Source organism: Lepidochelys olivacea (genome assembly GCF_965140295.1).
Source record: "Lepidochelys olivacea isolate rLepOli2 genome assembly, chromosome: 9".
In the NCBI taxonomy this organism is placed as follows: Eukaryota; Metazoa; Chordata; order Testudines; family Cheloniidae; genus Lepidochelys; species Lepidochelys olivacea.
Window position 1 is genome coordinate 52,964,212 of NC_140419.1, and position 22,648 is coordinate 52,986,859.

General features: G+C 46.7%; 1 protein-coding gene across 7 annotated transcripts in view; it reads right to left on the bottom strand.

The window, feature by feature from the left end:
* Positions 1-22,648, bottom strand: part of EPHB1 (EPH receptor B1) — a 401,305-nt gene that overhangs the window by 280,830 nt on the left and 97,827 nt on the right. The gene's annotated exons all lie outside the window — the stretch shown is intronic.

Consider the following 22,648-nt stretch of genomic DNA (forward strand, 5'->3'; position numbering starts at 1 on the left):
CACAAGGAAAAGCACCACCACACTTCATGGCTTTCAGGACATCTTCTCACCTCTGACAGACCCGCAATAAAAATATGTGGAATAAATAAATATCCACGTTGAGAACATTTCCCCTGCACAGTCTTTCTATTGATGTTATTAGGTCACAGCTGATTGACACACTTACTGTTAATGGAACAAATATCATGTCTCCTTCTCCTTTGCCCCAAACACCTGCTCTTTGAATTCATTTGCTTCCACGGGTGGATGGCTGGGGGCATTTTCTCTTTGAGTTTCATGATCTGAAAGTGTTTTCTCACTACATTATTTTTCATCTGTTTTTACCCTCTGCTCAAATGATGGCTTAAAAAAATAGAGGAATGGCAATGAGAGCCTCCATAAGATTACATGCTAACCTGGCTCCCAGTGCTCAAGACCACAGCACTACAACTAGGCCTGCAACCTGCAGGAACATTATGATGATAGCAGAGCCTTGAGTTTGCACACAGAGCTACAGGGAAATCTCCAGGGAGGTCCCAGGACTTGGAGAACCCTCCAAGCAGTGGCAGAGGAAGTGCAGCTTCCACTGATAACTCTGTCTTTGAGTGCTGGATGCCAGGGGGTTCAGTACCTCACCCCTTAGATCCATGGGTCCATCATATGTTGAAATTTAACATACCTGTGGAGCACCACAATATTACATCATGAAACAGCAGAAACCCTTCCAAGGTGAGAAAACACCATTCCAAACCCTCTAGAGGGGGTAGTGGGTTGGTAGAGCTTGAGTCCAGATCACCACCACTAGCCCCTCTCCTCTCCTCTCCCTGAAGGCACTTGCCTTCCCAGTTTGTTGTCATATAAATGACTACACATCAAGCAGCACACCATGCTGCAGAACGGCCCTGTCTGCTACTCCTTGAACTCCTTTCTAGTGTTCCAGGTACTAGGGGATTCTGTAAATGAAGCTCTCCCCTTTCCCCCATAACAGAAATACCAGATCTCTGGCTGCTCTAAATCTTTCAAGCTGTGCTCCATGGATCTGAACAGGAAGGGACAGGGCCTGAATTCACTGAAGCAACATTTTGGCTAATAATGTCTAATTCAGGCCTCCATGAAAACCCATCATACCCATTAGAAAACATTCTTAACAAGGTTTTTCTGGACATTTTCCTTGTGAAATTATTGTGAGTGTTAATGGATGTCTTCATTAAGACATCATTTAAGAAAAATTACATTTTTTTAAGTACAGTGATTCAAAGCCATCTACTCCCTAAAGCTCACTGAAGCACAGCTATCAGTAAACCTGGGCTGCCTGTTCCACCCAGTGGTGGAAATAGGCAAAGATTAAAAGACAATAGTTATAGCTTCTGGGACAAAGAAGACTGTTGTGATGGGGTTCTGTAGTTACACTGTAAAGCTAAAATATTTGAGGCAAGCATGGATGGTTGCCATGTTTAAATATAGAAAAGCAAATATATGGAGTCAGTGACGAATGGGAATGAAGCTCATATGTTGTACTAATCAGAAGGGCTAGACTGCAATGACCAAGCCAGGAAAAGCATTTAGTATTGACAGAGGATAGGAATGATGGCAAAAAGCTTTTATTGTTTTGAGATTATAAAGAAGAACAGGGCAATCCAATTTTAAATGATCAGGAAAGCTTCCACATTGGGTTCTTTTGATCTATGCCTTTTGATTCACACTTGTTTAACCAATATCATGTTTTAAATGGATCTAGTTAAACAATCACAAAATTCTACATCCGCTCTTAAGTCAGCTTAATTCTCACTCAGATCAATGTAGCACAAGTTGGCAATGAAAACAAAATAGATGAGTCAGGTTTAAACTGAAGTAAGAGCATCCACAGTGAGTTTTGCACCAGTTTAAATAAACTGATTACTATTCCCCATTAGGCCTTGTCTACATGGAAGAGTGGCACCAGTCTGAGTTAGATTGGTTTTTTTAAACAAGTTTAATTAAATAAGTAAAAAGCCGTAAGTGGGCACCCTTATTTCAGTTTAAAAGTGGCTTATTGACATTTAGCTTAAACCAGTTTCACTTAAACTTTAGTGAAAAAAGCCACTTTTCAGATGACAGAAGCATGTCCGCCCAGGGGCTTCTACCAGGTTAACGACATTGGTTTAAATTCACACCTTAGTTTAAACCAGGGCAACTTTCTTGTGTTGAAAAGGCCTTAATTCAACTGGAGCAACTCTGTGTACTGTCCAGGCCTTTCCTTTGAACCCCACGCTCTGCGTCTCCAGGGTTCCTGAGAGCCTGGGATGAATGCACTTGAGGGCCTGATCCAAAGTCCATTAAAGTCAATGGAAAAACTCCCATGAATTTCAGCGGGCTTTGGATCAGGCCCTAAAAACAGCATGAGGGTAGAGAACTAGCAGCACTGTTGAATTTCATTCTCCCTGGGCTTTACACCAGCCTGGCCAATAGCAGAGTTTGTTCCATCAGTCTAAAGCAGTAGCTCATGTTATGTCAGTAAGCAACATGGCTGTGGGCTCTGCCTCTGCCAGTTTGGCTCCTGACTTGCACCAGGAAATGATTTTAATGTAGCTGTCAGTGGAAAATCACTGTGCAGCCTTGAACTGAATTGGAACCATCTCAGAAGATCCTTGCATTGTAACTGGTGGGTGTTTAGCCCACCCAGTGAAAGGTGAGGGAGGGGAATTGGTACATAAATCCCCCCCAGGACTGATGGGAGAACAGATCCCTAAATATTTGATGAGCATGATAATAGCAAAAAGAACAGGAGGACTTGTGGCACCTTAGAGACTAACCCATTTATCTGAGCATGAGCTTTCGTGAGCTACAGCTCACTTCATCGGATGCATTCAGTGGAAAGTACCTGGTAATAGCACTGAATGCATCCGATGTAAAATACCACTGAATGCGTCCGATGAAGTGAGCTGTAGCTCAGGAAAGCTCATGCTCAGATAAATGGGTCAGTCTCTAAGGTGCCACGAGTCCTCCTGTTCTTGTTGCGGATACAGACTAACACGGCCGCTGCTCTGACACCTGATAATAGCGGTGTCAGCTTCCAACTGGTTGTGGAAGTGTTGCTTACAGCACTACAGGTGTGTGCCTGGCACTCAACGCGCGCTATGCTGGAGTGAAACCCAGGTGCCTGAAGCTAGAGATTCAGCAGCACAGTGCCGTGCTTGCAGAGTTGGCTGCTCCCTAGCTAGCAGGCAATCCCATGGAAGGACAACTCTTCAGTATTTTTCCACTGGTGCAATTGTTTGCTCTTTAACTCTCAGAGACCAGTAGCAGGAAGGGCTGCATTCAGCTATTGAGATGCAAATTGCCTACAAAATGCTCTTTGCAAAAGCAGACCATGAGCACGAATCAATTCTCTCAGCTTTTCTCAACATCCCTATTTTTCTCAAATCTCTCTCTCCTCCTTCTCTGTGCTTTTCTGTGGGTCCCTTCTTCCTGCCTTTCCCATGCTCTCCGTTAACACTACACCTCTGGCTCTCCAGCATGCAGGCATTTCCTATTGCTGTCCCTTCCCCTCCAACTCCTCTTGCTCTCTCTTTTCTCTTGTTTTCCGCATCTCTTAACAGCCCTTTTCTCTCTTGCCCTTTACCTCACTCGGTCTCTTTCTATTCGTCTGAGTCCAATCCTGAAGGCAACGGGAATTTGCAGGAGTTCCGGACTGGGTTTTTTGCAGGGGTGGCAGGTTTATATAATTTTTGGTGGTGCCCAGAACGGGTCCAAATCCCCCCCCCACACACACACACCCCTGCCTAAGGCTCTGGGAAGGAGTTTGGGTGTGGGAGGGGGCTTGTGGTACAGGCTCTGGGCTGGGGCAGCGGGTTGGGATGTGGGAGGGGGTGAGGGGTTGGGCTCTGGGAGGGAGTTTGGGTGCAGGAGGGGTGAGGGGTTGGGCTCTGGGAGGGAGTTTGGGTGTGGGGTCCAGGCTCTGGGCTGGGGCAGGGGGTTGGGGTGCGGGAGAGGGTGAGAGGCAGGGTGCTTACTTCAGGCAGTTCCCAAAAGTGACCTGCGCACCTCTCTGGCAGCGACTCCTAGGCAGGGAGGCCAGGGGGTCTCTGCGCGCTGCTGCCCACAAGCACCGCCCCTGCAGCTCCCATTGGCTGCAGTTCCCAGCCAATGAGAGCTGCAGAGTCAGCGCTAAGGGGGGGGGCAGTGCCGGAAACACCCCCCTCCTTGGGGCCATAGGGAGCGAGACCAGGCAGGAAGCCACCTTAGCCCCGCTGCACTGCTGGTGGTGGCGGCTGCAGCCCTTTTAAATTCCCCGGGGGCAGAAGGTGGGGCCGTGAGATGCTCCAGGGGAGGCGCACAAGGGCGGCAGACGGGGCTGGGGCAGAGACCCGTCCCCGAACATTCGTGGAGCTGGGCCCCCCGGCCTGGAATAACTTGCCGCCCCTGGTTCTTTGTGCTTCTAGGTTCCTAAAGGTGTGTGCATTTCATGCCCAATGCAGAGAACAGTATTATTGCTCTCTATATACTGAGTTTGTCAGAGCTAAGCAGGTGCTCTCCTCCAGGGCACTCAATCAAGCAACCTGTCGGCGCTGTAGCAAGGTTTTCTGCATGTCTCTGCTATACAAAGCGTTCCTCTATGTGACACCAACTGCACAGGGCTAGTAAAGGTAGCAAGAGAAGATAATGGTTTGTCAACACCAGGGTCTCTGCAGTAGGCCCAGGGGACATTACAAAAGAGGAAAAGCACCGAGAGAAACATCACAGAAAGACTGCTCAGGCCTCGGCTACCCACAAATGCTGCACTGGATTAACTGAAAGCTACTTTTTATCCTCTTGAGTTAAACTCAGGTAAAAGGCTATGTGGACACTCTTAAATCAGAGTTAGAATCATAGAATCATAGAATATCAGGGTTGGAAGGGACCCCAGAAGGTCATCTAGTCCAACCCCCTGCTCGAAGCAGGACCAATTCCCAGTTAAATCATCTCAGCCAGGGCTTTGTCAAGCCTGACCTTAAAAACCTCTAAGGAAGGAGATTCTACCACCTCCCTAGGTAACGCATTCCAGTGTTTCACCACCCTCTTAGTGAAAAAGTTTTTCCTAATATCCAATCTAAACCTCCCCCACTGCAACTTGAGACCATTACTCCTCGTTCTGTCATCTGCTACCATTGAGAACAGTCTAGAGCCATCCTCTTTGGAACCCCCTTTCAGGTAGTTGAAAGCAGCTATCAAATCCCCCCTCATTCTTCTCTTCTGCAGGCTAAACAATCCCAGCTCCCTCAGCCTCTCCTTATAAGTCATGTGTTCCAGACCCCTAATCATTTTTGTTGCCCTTCGCTGGACTCTCTCCAATTTATCCACATCCTTCTTGTAGTGTGGGGCCCAAAACTGGACACAGTACTCCAGATGAGGCCTCACCAATGTCGAATAGAGGGGAACGATCACGTCCCTCGATCTGCTCGCTATGCCCCTACTTATACATCCCAAAATGCCATTGGCCTTCTTGGCAACAAGGGCACACTGCTGACTCATATCCAGCTTCTCGTCCACTGTCACCCCTAGGTCCTTTTCCGCAGAACTGCTGCCTAGCCATTCGGTCCCTAGTCTGTAGCGGTGCATTGGGTTCTTCCGTCCTAAGTGCAGGACCCTGCACTTATCCTTATTGAACCTCATCAGATTCCTTTTGGCCCAATCCTCCAATTTGTCTAGGTCCTTCTGTATCCTATCCCTCCCCTCCAGCGTATCTACCACTCCTCCCAGTTTAGTATCATCCGCAAATTTGCTGAGAGTGCAATCCACACCATCCTCCAGATCATTTATGAAGATATTGAACAAAACCGGCCCCAGGACCGACCCTTGGGGCACTCCACTTGATACCGGCTGCCAACTAGACATGGAGCCATTGATCACTACCCGTTGAGCCCGACAATCTAGCCAGCTTTCTACCCACCTTATAGTGCATTCATCCAGCCCATACTTCCTTAACTTGCTGACAAGAATACTGTGGGAGACTGTGTCAAAAGCTTTGCTAAAGTCAAGAAACAATACATCCACTGCTTTCCCTTCATCCACAGAACCAGTAATCTCATCAGTTAATTTGGTTTATTTTAAATTGACTTCTAAGCGAAACTGAAATATGCCTAGTATAAACTGAAATCAGAGTGTCCACACTGCCTTTTGCATTGGATCAGAATCCTACCCTAAATTAAACAGGTACAACCCTGCATGTAGGCAAACCCTCAAAACTGTTCAGCTGCTTTCTCCTTCGGGACCCTCTGCCCACTGCTTCCCTGGCCCTTCCGGGCATCTAGCACTTGGAAGCTGCTCTCAGCAGTTCCTCCTTTCAAAGACATCGGAGAGTCCCCAGTGTTCATCCTGGATGTCAGAGAGAACAGCAGCAGCAGTAACAAAACCAAACCAAAAAACTAGGGATCAGTGAAAATGATACACTTCCCAGTCCCTATAATAGAGACAATCACAGAATGGAGCTATTGAGAGGGGACGAGAGACAGAAAGGGAGATGGGCAGTGGGAGTCTCTCACAAACACTTTCTTTTTACCTCTGCCCCACCCCCCACCACACACACACACTTTTTATGGTGGAAAGTTTAAAAGAAAAGAAAAAGCCCTCCTTTCACTTTGGAAGGACCTTTGTCACTTGTTTTGTCAAAACAACCCACTCCCACTCCTTTGGAAGAAAGGCCTCTACATTTAAAGGCTGACTGATTTGCATGGAAGCTAAATTCCTCCCAGCTCCCCTCTTTCTTTTTCCCTATCCCTCTTTTCTTGCTCTAATTAGCGATTGCTTTTTCTGTATGGCAGTTCACAAAACCAGAGAGAGAAAGGGAAAGCGGGGAGCTGTGTGAAAGACGGAGGCAGATGGTGTCTTCTTAAGCCCCCTGTGTGCCAGAGCCACCCTGTTGGCAAATAGCATACAATGTGTCTAAAGATCACAGTGCAGAGAGATGGCAGAGGGACCCTGGTGGGCTACGGAGTAGCAAGTGGGGAAGACAAAAGGAGGTGGTGGGAGGGAATTGAGCAGGAGAATGGTTGCTGGGTCAGTGAAGGAGCCTGGAGATGGAGATGCTTCCCAGCTGCCATGCAGGAAGTAGGCCACCAGTACGAAAACCAGAGACCATCCCTCTGGGAAGACTCACACAGGTCCTGGTTAGTTAACACATTTTTCCTCTTTAGGGTAGGAACTCATCCAGTAAGTTCACCAGTTGTTAGTGTTCACCATCCGGGGTGCACAACAATGGTGCTGTGAGCTAGACAGAAAACAAGCAGGAGCACCGGGGTTTATAACAGAGCGGACAGCTGCTCACACCAAGGTCCCATAGGTAACCAGGCTGCAGGAGACCAGACAGTTGCTGACTGCTGGGGCCAGGAGAGCAGCACCCAGCAAAAGGGAGGAAGCAGAGTCAGCGCAGGTCAGAGCACAGGGAGAAGCATCTAGTCCCAGGGTCCGAGACCCCAGCACCAATGTGGATAAGTAGAGAAACAGGCACAAGCACTGAGAAGGACCACAGCAACCCCTCTCTTGTCAGCATGTGTTTGGTTTCCTAGTATCAAGGCACCATGATAATTGTCCTTGTCTGTCCTCTCCTTCATGCCATTGTCTCCATATCATTGCCGCCTCTTCTCCCATTACCTCCTTGGGCCTGCTTCTCTCCACTCCCCACAGCTGCCAGGGAGCATGTCCCTATGGCTGCTTGCGCCCCGGAGCGTTCTTTAAAGCTGCTTCTGGCTGCTTTAATTTACACTCTTTGGATGCTCATGCTACACAAGCAGTGCTAGGAGAAGTATTCAACAGTCTGTTGAGAACCACTGCGCTCACCTAGCCACTCTGGGCTACAGCTAAGGGCTGTGTAAGGTGGGCTAACAAGGAATGTGTTGGAATTGTAAGCTATTACTTTAAGAGTGAGGGAGGTGGAGCAGAGGGCTCTGTAGGGAAGTGTGTGGTCAGAGTCTGTTTGGAAAAAGCCAGCCTAGAGCAAGTGGCGTGAGTTGTGCCTTGCTGCCTTTGGGAGCAGCCTGCTTTGTCTTGCTCTGTTTTTGGGTAGTGTGTGTTATCATCCTGGATTCTAAGAATCAAAATAGCATTATGTTGCAACCTTCAAGCAAGAATATTTTATTGGTGTAGAGCAGCAGCCGTGTTAGTCTGTATCCGCAAAAAGAAAAGGAGGACTTGTGGCACCTTAGAGACTAACCAATTTATTTGAGCATGAGCTTTCATGAGCTACAGCTCACTTCATCGGATGCTCAAATAAATGTGTTAGTCTCTAAGGTGCCACAAATACTCCTTTTCTTTTTATGGGTGTAGTGAACATAACACCCACCAGAACCCATGATTCTGTACCACTTGTTCTTCTTTATAGAGGCATTGGCATCTTCTGTGGCTATTTGCACTGCTGCACAGAGGCAATGGAAATAGAGGATATTCAAGCCTACATAAAATGGGAAAAGAATGACAAATACATAGCTAGAAAGATGAAAACCAAGGAGTCAAGGCCTGCTTCTCAGAATGAGCAATATTTTGATCGGAAACTCTTGACGTTTCCCTCCTTTGAACGTTGGCAAATTATTCTAGTGATAATTACAGAATGTCCATATTTATTTCAAAAGAACCAGCAAACTGTCACTTTAAAAATCTCACACGGTACTATTGTTTCCATATGTCTGTGATCTATAAATACAGGAAATCAGTAATTATCACCGAGGCCTGTCCTTCGAATGGGAAAGATACACCATGAATAGGAATGGGGCCGTTTTTTCATTAAAATTCCACCCGCGGAAACCATCTCCCCCATTATCCCTTTCATGAATCTGGCCCGGAAAGTGAAACAGTGACAAGCAGGAGGGAAAGACAAATGCAAAAATGAGACAAAGAAAGCAAAGAGAGGTAAACAACACACACAAGAAAAGACACCCGGGGAGAGTAAAGACTAACAGAACAAGACAGAGAAGAAAGGGAGAGACTACAGCCACAACCAGGACTTTAAAAGGGGGCAAAGAAAGCAGACCCCACCATAGCAATTAATATTCAAACAATGTCTCCAAATCAGCCCTTTGAAATCGATGGAGATGGGGTGCACGGGGTGCTTGCCTGTAACAGCTTTGAATAATAGACCTATACAGACACCATAATAAGAAAAGAAAGAGAGAGAGCCTAGTGAGTGGAGAAAGGAATAGCTCATTGGCAGGGAGAATGACACGGGGAAGCAGACACGGGCCATGAGGCATGTTCATCACCAGCATTGGGCTAGACTGCACGGTGGCTCACCCCACACACACAGGAGACATCAGTGGTAGAGAGTAGGACCCCGGGTTGAGTACAGACCTCCGGGGGGGCACTAGTCCAATTCTCAGCTCAGCCAAAAAGGTGGCACATTTCCAATCACAAGCCTGTTTATTTTGACCCAGCTGGAAGGGGCCTGGTAAAGTCTTCACACACATCCAAGCACAAAAGCTCTCTGTCCAGGGGGAAAGGGAGGGCTAGGCTGTGATTCAGAAGATGGGCACTATTAGCAGAAGAGACAAAAAGATGGTTTTCATAAAAGCTGATTGCTTGGCTAACGTTTCTCACTTTGGTGCAGCAAGTGGCATGACTTTGAAAAGCCTGCTTCACAGCCGTGAGCTTTGGACCTGCCCAACCTTGATGGTGAAGAAGGGAGGAAGAGTTTTTAATGGCTCCACCCCTATGTTTATTCTTTGAAGGTGCTCCTTATTGCTCACAGGTAGCAAAATCTGCAAAATGGCTGTCCACATAGAACTGGAGACAATTGCTCTGTCTTAAACTTGGGGAAGCAATGACAGGGACCTGTGAGATAAGAGTTTTAATCCCAAGGCAGAGGAATGTAACTGGATATGAAAGGGGAATTAAAAATGAAATAGGTAACAGCCACGGACCTGAGCACCGGAGAGCAGCTGTGATCAAGGTCACAGAGGAGAATGGGAGGCTGTGATACAATCACTGAATTAGGCTCCAGGTTTTTCCTACTTGTTTCAGAGCGACTCAGTGGGTTTAAACAGTGCGTATTGTTCAACTCTGGAGATTTAGGTTTCTGTCTGGCTTAACCATTTGGGAGCTGAATCCAGCTCTGTTTGAAGTCAGCGGGAGCCAGTGCATTGACATGAATGGGGACTGGCCCAGCTCTCGCTGCTGATTGTCAGTGGAAGGGTGATGTGGTGATAACGTCCCATGGAATGCACCAGTAGGAGTTAAGGGAAGGAGCAGCACACCAGGTCTAGTCCTAGCTAGTGCCATCAGCCTCTCATTTTCAGGAGCACTGAAGTTGCCAGGGGGAAGGTTATAGAAGCTTCAGGGCACAGTGAGGGAACCCTATCCACCCAGCCCATCCTCTGCTAGCACAAGTGCATATTACCTATGTGATAGGCATTAGCTATGGAGAGTGCATAATGCCACAGGCACGGCTCATGGAGTGGTGTACTGAATCCCTGCAGTCTCAGCTCAGCCTTGGGGCTCCCTGGGAGCAGAACTCCTATCGGATGCAACAGGCAGGAGTTCCTTCTCACAGTTTGCCCAGGCCTACGGACTCAAGGCAGAAGCTGGTGAGCGAATCAATGACAGGCTGGCTCTGTTACCTTAATAAGCAAGAATGGCATTCTAACTTGTGGTGTTCCAAGATGTCCGATGGAGAGGGACGGACTCCCTCCCCTCTAGTCCCACCACAGGCAGTCAGATCCGATGGGGCCCACAGAGGCTGTGCCTCTGCTGATGCAGAAACTGGGCATATGCTATTAGCTACCAGGTCAGAACAGGTCTGCAGGAAGTCCAAATGGACCAGCTCCCAGGTCACCATCTTTGTGCCTAAGGCCCGGTCTGATCCCAAAACCTGAGAGGGGCCTAGTCAGAAAGAAAAGACAGAAAGGGGTCTCCTGTGTGTCATGCACAATGGGAAAGCATCAGAGGGTCACTTTCTTCTAACACTGAACAAGGAACTTTATTATCACAAGAAAAAAAGTACTATCCCCATAACGAGGATGCCTCTCTCTGCCTCACGGCAGAGCTCCTGCAGAGAGCCTTCCTCAGCCCGCTCCTACCAGCATTCCTGCTACAGACTGAAAGAGATAGTTCATGTGCCCTGACACTGCTTAGTAGCAATGGAGTGAGTTAGGAGACTGGAAGGTTTGGGGCTGTTACACTCTTCATTTTGCCCTCGGTTATTGTTTGCTGTGCGTGGTGAAACAGAGCCTTCGCTTGTATGCAACAGCAGTTCTGTCACCCTGAGTCACAAGGGAAGGAGGAGTATAAACCCAAGCTCTGGAGAGGGGTTTTTGTTTCACACAAATCACCAGATTGCCCCCACCCCCAAAATGGGAACTAAGGGAGTAAACAGATGTGTACTTCTAAAGAAACACTGAAAGCATCCAGCCCTCAGCAGGAAACATTCTGACTCGCACTCCCCTTGGAGTGAGAAAGGTGTTAGAAAAAGAGGCTCCTGTTCTGGCTTGTGAAAGGAGCATTGGCATGTATGCTTTAGAACAGGCCCAGGGGGCCACCGTCCTCTAGAGCAGGGAAACCATGGTGTTGCCTCCATGGGCAGACTGGAGTCAGGCCATTCTGTTTGATCCCAGTTTCCCCAATTTTTAAATTGACTAGCCCCAGTGACATTTCCAGCTGTGCTGGGCAGCTAAATCTGTGTGCTATTCTGGGTGTCTCTGGCTACAGTACATCTTCCACAAGTTCTTAACTGCATTACAGCAGGAATTCATCAAGAGAAAAATCAACAGACCCTCTCTCTCTGCCTTGGGAAACGCAAAATAAAAATTCAGTACAGAGCTCCTTTGGTCTTTCTACAGGTCCACCGCACAGTTTATTGAATGCACTGGTATCGGAGGATAACCCTGTTGCAAAGGTCAGAATGGTATGGAAGGATCAGTTACTGTACCCTGTGGTCTGTGTGAGATGCTAACTACAATGATATTCGCTCAGCAACACAGAACTCTTGCTGTTATTGACTGCCCAGACTACAAGGGAATCATGTCCAGAACCACGTGAAAGCTGTGCTTCTGCGGCTGTGAAACTGGGCAAAGAATTCACTGGGTACTGTAGAATTATTCCCCAAAGTTTTAGGTTTAACTTCTTAAAAATTATTGTTTTCCCTGCAAAGACGACCTTCTAAAAGTGAACCCAGTATAAAGTGACACCATGTTATCTGCTTGAGTCTGCACAGTGCCTGAAACAGCTCAGAGAGAATTATGAACTGACCATTGATTCCAATGAGGTGTTAACTCTGAAACCTAATTATGATTATCTAAATACTAACATGGTTAACTATTGCATTCATGTTAGCAGAAACATCCAGATAATGTACTTTCCCACGATCCCAAACTGAATCCCATGTCTGTCCATGTGCCATAGAATTATAGGACTGGAAGGGACCTTGAGAAGTCATCTATTCCAGTCCCCTGCATTCAAGGCAGGACTAAATATTATCTAGACCATCCCTGAGCTGTCTTTGTCTAATCTCCAATGATGGAGATTCCACAACCTCCCTAGGCAATTTATTCCAGCGCTTAATCACCCTGGCAGTTAGGAAGATTTTCCTAAGGACCAACCTAAGGTTCCCTTGCTGCAATTTAAATCCATTGCTTCTTGTTCTATCCTCAGAGGTTAACGAGAACAATTTACCTCCCTCCTCCTTGTAACAGCCTTTTATGTACTTGAAAACTGTTATCATGTCCCCTCTGTCTTCTCTTCTCCAGACTAAACAAACCCAATTTTTTCAATCTTCCATCACAGGTCATGTTTTCTAGACCTTTAATGATTTTTGTTGTTCTTCTCTGAACATTCTCCAAGTTGTCCACATCTTTCCTGAAAAGTAGCACTCAGAACTGGGCACAGTACTCCAGTTGAGGCCTAATCAGTGTGGAGTAGAGAGGAAGAATTACTTCTTGTGTCTTGCTTACAACACTCCTGCTAATACATAACAGAATTATGTTTGCCTTTTTTGCAACAGTGTTAGACTCATATTTAGCTTGTGATCTACTATGACCCCCAAATCCCTTTCTGCAGTACTCCTTCCTTGGCAGTCATTTCCCATTTTGTACGTGGGCAACTGATTGTTCCTTCCTAAGTGGAGTACTTTGTATTTGTCCTTATTAAATTTCATCCTAATTACTTCAGACCATTTCTGCAGTTTGTCAAGATCATATTGAATTTTAATCCTACCCTCCAAAGCACTTGCAACCCCTCCCATCTTGGTGTTATCCGCAAACTTTATAAGTGTACTCTCTATACCATTATCTAAATCATCGATGAAGACATTGAACAGAACTGGACCCAGAACTGATCTCTGCGGGACCTCACTCGATATGCCCTTCCAATTTGACTGTGAACCACTGATAACTTGTTGGCAAACCATTCCCAGAGCGTAGTTATGCCCCCATCTAGGTGGGTAGTAGTATAGTAGCTCCATCTAGGTTGTATTTCCCTAGTTTGTTTATGAGAAGGTCATGCAAGACAGTATCAAAAGCCTTCAAAAGCCTTGAAGTCAAGATACACCATATCTACTGCTTCCCCCCATCCATAAGGCTTGTTACCCTATCAAAGAAAGCTATTAGGTTGGTTTGACATGATTGTTCTTGACAAATCCATGCTGACTGTTACTTATCACCTTATTTTCTTCTAGGTGTTCACAAATTGAATGCTTTCATTATTTGCTCCATTATCTTTCCGGGTACTGAAGTTAAGCTGACTTGTCTGTAATTCCCCCTCAGCTGTCCTGTACCCAGCTACCAAACCTGCCCACTTCTTTCCTGATATCTCTGATGCACCAGCATCTTGACCATACAAAAATCTGCAGGACACTGACAGAGAATTATGGGGCAGACTAAAAATCAATGGAATTCAATACCAAACTAAATAACGCAAGGGATACCGCACTGACTAGATTATTCGTGTCCAGTTCAATAAGAACCTGGAGGTTTTTAATTGACTGGAAGCTTCAGGGGAGCCTCCATTCTGCTGAAAAGGCACATTGCAAGCACCAGGGGGCGCTATCAGAGAGTTTAGGCCTACATTGCCAGAGTATGTGGGCCTGGGTCCAGGATTGCATTTTTTCATGCTGTACGCCAATTGCCCATGGGAAACCTATACTAGTCCCTCTACAGCTTGGGATTTCGGACCAGTGCCGCACACTGCACAGCTCGGAAGGAAACGCTTTGCAGGTGCCTGCCTACCAAAGCAACACATTACCAAACAAAGTGAAAGCAGTAATCACCCAGGTGGCTTGCAAGACAAAAATCTAAAAGAGCCACTAAAATAAATAAATAACCAACCCCACTCCTGTTCTCATCCCAGTGCCACAATGGTAATGACCCAGATCGCGCTGACCCGAAAACACACCGCTAATCTCCCAGGGACTGACAATCCCCCTGATGAAGATTGCGCTCTGTCTGTTCCTTTCAATTGGGGGCTCTGAGCGAGCAGCTAAGTGCCCATAAAAGCTGGTATTAATGGCTCCCTAAGTGCCCCCTGAGCTTGGCTGTCAGCATGAAGCAGCTCTGGTCTAATAGCCCTATGATATCTGCAGCTTTTGTTCTGGGGTGGGGAGGGGGAGAGGGAGAGGGACCCAAACAATACAAGCCTATTTCTCCATCGCAGTGGAATTAGGCCCATTTTCCACTTTCTTAACATCCCAGGAATTTTTAGTGACAATTCCCCCCAGGATTATTAAGTGGCTCATCTCAGCTGCTCAGGTCGACAAAGGCTTTGCACAGATGTCAGAATCCACAGCCCTCCTGGGAGTTGGCACGGAGGAGAATGCGCTGGATAAGCAGACGGTTCTGCTGTGTGCAGAGGGCTCGATTCTGCTCTCAGTTACACCAGCGTGTATCAGGAGCGACTCTACAAAAGAGAGTGGAGCCACACTGATCTAAAACCAGAGCATAAGACAGAGCAGCGTCATAGGGTTGCCAAGTGTCTGAGTTTTATCGCAAATCTCAATGATAGTTGATGCTTTCCTGAAAGCCCCAGCTCCTGGAGTCATAGGATATCAGGGTTGGAAGGGACCTCAGGAGGTCATCTAGTCCAACCCCCTGCTCAAAGCAGGACCAATCCCCAATTTTTGCCCCAGATCCCTAAATGGCCCCCTCAAATATTGAACTCACAACCCTGGGTTTAGCAGGCCAATGCTCAAACCACTAAGCTACCCTTCCCCTCCCCTCCCCTTTTTTTTTAAAATCACCCAGTTGGCTTGCAAGACAATAACATTAGATAACATTGTTATCCTGTGATAACATTAGAAACCAGCTTTCATTTCAAACCAGAGCAAGTTTCTAGCCCTCAGGGCTGCACAAAACACATGACCCCTAAAGACCCAAAACCCAGAAGGCAAATAAAAAGACCCAGGGGTTATTATTTTAAAATCTCATGATTTTTAAGCTAATCTCATGATCTGGGGAGGAATGTGGTGGGAGTCTGACTCATGATTTTGACCACTTGGAGGTAGTCAGGCCCTGTAACACCACTGAGATCACCAAGGCTAGAGGCATGACATCTACCAATATGTATCTGGGATTGACCAATCAGCAAGCAGTAAACCAGGATATGTGGAAGTTATACTACACACCTCATGATAAAGGCTTGAAGCTTTCAGTTACAATGACTTATTTGTATTATAGCAGCACCTAGAAGCCCCCATCACAGACAAGGGCCCCACTGTGCCAGGTACTGCACAAACCACAGCTCACCTAGGGCAGGACCATCACCTGCCCTTATGACAGTGTGCCGGGGAGTAAGGAAGATAAGACATCTCCTTTGCGCCCTGCACTGACTGCCCATAACAGCTGTAGCACCAGGAGGAGAGCAGCTTTCGAGAGGCGGCCTCTCCCCTCCCATACCAGTTGGTAAGGAGCCTTAGCCCCTTTCCCACAACATGCCAGTCAGGGAAACTGAGCAGCTGCAGAGAGAGAAGCAAGACACGCTGGTCTATACCAATAGACACATATTATAATTTAACACAGCTGCATTACCCCAGGGGCAGTCCAGGGAACTAATTGTGACTCGGAGAGTTACTAATCGCTCCCTGGTTGGTTGCCCTCTCCCTGGGCCCAAAGGGTAAGTAATTTGCAACTGGCCTATAGCAGTTAAGTCCAATATGTGTTTATAATGCAAGTTACATTGCAATCTACCCTCTAGGGGTGTCACGAGGAATCGGGCCCATTACTATGCAGTTTGAAAATCAGTTATTCAGTAAATATGTCAGCAAAAGCATGTCAGGGCTGACTGGCCAAAAGCAGTATTCATGGAGGGCAGATGTATCATGGGTTGGACCAGATCCTCCGCTGATGTCAATCAGCGCTTCTGCTCTGAACTACAAGGGGCTACACCCATTTATACCAGCAGAGGATCGGGATAGGAGCAAGGGGAACAAAGGAGTGAGCTGTAATTCTCAAAGTCACAATTCGTTCCCAGCCTTGCCCCTGGGACAGGGTAGCTCAATTAAACTCTGTGTCCACCTGGCTTTCCCTGGAGGGCCATCTGCAAGGAGATGCAAACACAATTCACACATACCATTCATTGGCTAAAGCAGTTGGACAGAAAATTACCCATGGCTTGGGAACCCAGGTGTTGTCCATCTGCTATGGACGTGTCACGCCTTGGTCCCTACCAGCAGAGTGAGTCTACATGACCCACACCATGCCATCTGCTCAGATTTGCCTCGAGTCCTGATGAAACAAAACAATTTAAAGAAACAGACATGGTATATTGTGTAGACAAGCTGTTAAGACCCTGAAGTCCAACCTCAGACCAGATTTTAATAGTAAGCAGTCAGTGTTCTAAGAGAGCACCCATTCAATAGAACGCCTGAGTTTGTTTCTGTCTTTTACTTCCCTTTCTACAAATCTTGATAATGTTTTTCTGCTGCCCCGCTGACATTTGGGAAGATCCTTTGGTCACTGAAGTAGGGGGTTTGTAGAACTACTTGGTGGGTGCCACCAGGCTCTAGAATCATTCTCACTCTCTCTCTCTGTGGCTCAATGACTCTTTAATTTATTGACTGAGGGAACCCCACACCAGAATATCCTTCAGGGCCGGGTCACATGCGAATATGCCCCAGGTCAGGGCATTCTCCTGCGAGGAGTGAGACTCCTGCTCAAATCCTTTCTCCCCTCTGTCAGAGGGGGATTTGAACCTGGGTTTCCCACATCCCCTGGGAGTGCTCTAACCACTGGGCTAAAAGTTATAAGGCAGCTGCTGCAACCACCTCCTGTTCAATTCTGAATGGGGACTGATCTGGTAGACATGTTCAGAACACACCTACCAGATCAAGCCCTGCTGGCAAGATGGGTGGAAGAATGCTGGGCTTTCGGATCACACTGGGGCATAAGCAGGAGACAGGTGTCAGGTGTGCAAAGTGAGGCAGCATTGAACCCACCCAAAGTTAGAAACCTAGGCTCGTCTTCACATACAATATATGCTACTACGCATAATTAATCCACCTCCCCGAGAGGCGGTAGCTATATCGACATGGTGCTGTCTACACAAGGGGTTAGGTCAGTACAACTATGTCAATTTCACACCCCTGAGCAACATAGTTATATCGATATAGGTCTGTACTGTAGACCTGGCCTTACCATGGAGTGAATTTTACCCAGAAGACACAGGTGCTGAGAGGGTTTAGGCTTCTACAGGGTTAGGCAACATCCACGTGGGGGGTCTGTGGATTGTGACAGTGTCTAAATCTTGGGTTAAGGTGCCTAAGTCCCTTTGTGGATTTGGGCCTTAGTGTCTCTGGACTCCAGTTCCTCACGTGTAAAATGGGACACTAGCATTTTCCTGCCTCCCAGGGGTGCTGCGAGCTTCACCACATTAAAGACTGAGGTGTGCAGATACCATGGTGTGGGGGCCAGAGAAGTATTATAGATAAGATAGTGAGTTTCATAGTTGTGCTGAACTAATCATCACAGGCACAAATGGAAAAGATAAAGGGAAACGAATATTCCACATCTAGGTGGTTCTTAGTGTCTCTAATCTCTTTCAATTACAGTCATCCTAGCAGTTTGCTAATAGTAACAGGAGTTACAATGTTTTCCAATGGACATGTTATTCTCATGCTGACTGTGTTCCTTTAACCAGCTGGACAAAGTGAGCTTGCATATTTCATCCATTGCTACACACTAAAAAGAGGATTGTGCATGGAACGGCGTACATAACTCTAGGTTCACAGTGATGCTAGCTAGCCATGCAAACACAGCAAAACTAAAGCATTTTAGGAGAAGCCCCAGAGCACTTTACATGGGCAGCATCTCTTCCTGGAATTCTGAAGAACTGTGAAACATACATATTCCTAGAAGCTACTGAGTAGAACTGAGGAAAGAAATTCCCCCCTCCCCTCTCCATCAATTTAAAACAAAAATATACACATATAGAAAAATCACATTATTTCTCATTTTTCAATTCAAACTTTTGCCAAAATTGGAGGTTATTTTTTGTAAGTAGAAGAATATCATTTTGCCAAGAAAATACGTTTTTTTATTTAAAAAAAAATCGCAAATTCCTAACCAGTCATTTTTTAAAAAGTGTTTCCCCCAGAAGGTGCATCTAAATTCTTTTCACTGAGAAAAACAATTGATGTTCTACATCAATAAGAACAACATTTTGCTCTGGATCAAATCTGTGATCCATGTGTATATTCATAGTATTTTTTTCACAACTCTACTACTAAGGGCAATAAAGAAGCTGCTTCCAGGGACTCAATATTCTGAGTCATTCTGAACACCTCCCTGTTTCTTAAGCGAGCATCCTAAGTAAATGTCACAAAGATACCACAAAGATGGGTGAGATGCAACATGGACAGACAGATGCAATGTAGAATGTGGCCTTTACCTTAGTGCTTTACTGTAAGCACTATGTCCCCCAATCTTCCCCTTTGCAAAACACAATTAAATCTTCTGTGAAGATTATGCCTTCTTAACACCTCCACCCTTTCCCTTTGATCTGGAGATCTTAAAAACTGTGCCCAAAGGTACAGAATCATACTTACTTTCAGATTGTTTCCACTTGTACTAAAATACATAAGATAATTGCCTCCCTTTTGATAGACTGGAAAGCAGTTTTTTCATGCTGAAAAACTGCATTTTTGCCTGGATGAAAAACTATGAGAGGACCAAGCCTGGTTATTTTTTCTGTATCTTTTTAGGATACATGGAATCACAGCATTTTTAAAACAGGAAACATTCATTAAGGAAAACAGCTACAACTACAGACACATACACACAAGTGCCTACACAGCTTGAGTCCCAGCTTTGTCCTCCTTGTTTACCCAAGGTCACACTCTGGCTGGACCTCTATTCACCTCATAGAGCCATCTAGTGGCTGAATAATCTATTGCAAGTAAACACACCATTACATACCCAGTACTGCCAACCCCAAAAGTTCAAAAATTGCGTCAGCCCTGGCCCTCCCGCCATAAGAGTGGCTCAGAAAGAAGAAGAGTATTTTCTAAAAGATTTTGTAATGGGTTTTGACCTGGTTTTCAATGTTGAACTCCCCCTGCCTCTTCTCCTCCCCTCCGCCCCTGAGTGTGTCTGACAATTACGGTGTTGCCCATTCTCCCCAATGTTTGTAGACCAGGAATTCTGCAAGGGCTCGGGCTGCTGCCTGATGACATGGGCCTTCCACCGTCTTCCCAGCCCTCGACATTCTAATTCATTAACTCTGTGCCCCCTCACCCTATATCTACCATTCCCCCAGCCCAACACTTAATTATGCACCACTCCAGCCCCCACATCAAATTTACCTCCCCAGACACACATCTGCCCCTTGTCAGTCATCACATCTCTGCTCCTCCTGCAGATCCAGGGCTTCTCCTCCTCCCTCCCTGGACCTAGTTTGGCAAGGATGGAGAGAGGAAGGGGGAGTAGGGAGCAGACTGACCATTGCTCACAAGAGGGGAGGACAGAGGAACTGCTGGGCTTTTTCTGCTCCCTGTTCCTCCTTCCCCTCCTATGGATTTCTCCCTCCTCCACTACTTAAAAACTCCTCGGGTGGAGGGGGGGCGTTCTGCCTGCCTTCTGCAGCAGCTCCGATTGGCTGTTCTTCTCCAGGAAGGTGAAAAAGTGGGGAAGGCAGCCAATCAGCTCAGGCTATCCTTTGGAGAAGTCCAAAAATCATACAAGTGCTGGAGCTTTCAGCATCATTATACAGCTAGTGCCAGTGTTTTCTCACAATGAAATCCCGAGAGTCGGCAATCCTGCATACTGTACATCGAACAGTCCTCAACATCTTCATTAAACACAGCCACAGTCCTCGGAGGCCCCGGTTACACAATTTCTATGCAGAATCTAGATGAGCTTGGTGTATTTCCTGATGGTGTATGTTGTTGGCCTACAGCAGGGAGTTCACTGCAGCTTCAAGCCAGCCGTGGCCGACTTTAGCATAAAACAAAGAGATTTAATGTAAACATCTGAATTTCTAGGCTTGATGGTGTCAAGGTTCCCCAATGGCCAACACTTGAAAATTCTCCCCTCTCAGCATCCTGAAATGAATTTCTATAAACAGTGTAATTTGGGAGGGAAGAAAGTAAGTAAAGCTACAGAAAAAACAGAGTACAATTTTGGAAATATTAATAAAAACCTCCAAAAGAGGACATCAAACGAAACAAGTGTGATTTCTGTATTTCTAAAACCAGCCCCGCGGAGGACTCCAGCAGGCAGTATCAAATTGACAGCCTGGATGGCAGAACCCAAAAAAAAAGAGAAAAGTTCCAATTAACGGGAAGAATCAGAGTGCTGTTCCCAGAGTTTCATTTAAATCAGAACCAATCAAGGATTGTTCTGGTTCCTGCAGCTTCGCTCAGGAAATAATGAGAGAGATGAAAGAGGCCCAGCCAGCTAATGCAGTCCTGCATAGCCCTTTGAAGCTGGGAAATCACAAACATCGCTTCGGAGATTTTCCGTTCATGCAGCAGCTGTTGCACAGGCTCCTTCAAGAGAACGATCTGCTGCTTGATTTCCTTTAGTGCAGCCTCTGTCTGAGCACTAACAAACAATCATCGGCCACACGTGCAATGTGTTTTATAACAACAAGATGGAGCAATTTGAAGTACACCGTCAAGTGGGTCAGGCCTTAAATCTGGCCTGCCTTAACAGTCTGGATCTAAACTGTTATCCTAAATCCTTCATTCTTACTCCATGGGAGAGAATTAAGAAAGCAAATGATAGCTGCTATTTTTTGGTCAAACACATCCCACCAGTCCCACGGGATTTGTAGCAGGATTTTGACCAAAAGACACTTTTCCCACGATTGTGCTGACATCATTGATGCTGCTGGACAAACAAGGGAGTAAAACCCAAAGGAAGGTGTGCAGATCTGTGCCGACTGATTAAAAGACCATTGCAGTTGACAGGCATCTTTCCAGAGACTCTCTGGGCTTGGGTGCCAATCCCAGAAGCACCCATGGATGAAATTGGTTTGCCACATGGAAACTGGTGAATATGGAGAGTGCAAGTAACTTTGGTTTCAAGCTCCCACACAGGTATTAAAAACAGAATGAAAATAAATGCTATTTTTAAAGCCCCTATACAGCTTTAAAATGAAAAGAAAAAATAGCCAACATTCTATTTTGTAGCTGGAATTTTTCTTACTGAATGTCTTGCTCTCAGGTTTCTGTCTACTTTGGAAAAGACTCCCTTGAACACCTCCCATGCTCTGGAACAACGCATACCCAGGGCAGAGCTCTGCTAGAAACACACCACCATTGATTTCAGTTCAGCCTAAGTACACACCTAGAGAAGAGAAAGGCAACTTTGCATTCACCATACACCTAAAGATTCCAAAGGAGTTCAGAGCGTTCCACTCAACTACCTAGGTAAACCCCAGATTAAAAACAGATGGTTCGCTTGCTACCTTAGTGAGGGAGGGAGAAAGATATGTCACATTTATTGGATGTCTAGCAGGCTTTCTGCTCAATTTCCCCATGTCACATTACCACCAAGGACTGCACCATATCTAGAATCACCAGTTACTTGTTTCTGACCCCAAAACACTCGTTCACATGCCAATGCATTAGCTCACACATTTGCACAAACAAAAGCTCCTCCCCAAAACACTGGGGTAAACAAAAGCTGGCCTCACAATTGTTTGAGGAAAGAAACAAACAAGGATACGAACACGATTGAATCAAACTCCATGTCAGATTTAGCTGACAGGGCCCTGAATGCATTTCCCCACTAGATCAGGGGTGGCCACTGGCCCCGGAGCTCCCGGCCAGGGAGGCTCAGCCCTGACCCCTCCCCCACTGTCCCCCCTCCACCACAGTAACACCACCGCGTGGGCAGCGCGGCTTGCGCCAGCCCACCTCACAGGCTTTCAAATAAGCCTGTCCTGCTGCTGTGAGCAGCATGATAAGGGTAAGGGTAAGAGGGGTTGGCTAAGGGGCAGGAGGCCCCGGGGGGGGGCAGTCAGGGGACAGTTGAATGGGGTGGAGGTTCAGGGTGGGGGGCAGTCAGAAGACAGGGAACAGCGGGGGTTGGATAGGGGGTGGGGTTGGATGGGGGGGTGGGGGGCAATTAGGAACAGGGGTCCCGGGGGGCAGTCAGGGGACAGGGGTGTGGATAGGGGGCAGGGTCCCGGGGCAGGGGTTAGAGGCAGGGGGTCCTGGGAGGGGGCGGTCAGGGGACAAGGAGCAGGGGGGATTGGATGGGTTGGGAGTTCTAAGGGGGGCAGTTAGGGGGCGGGAAGT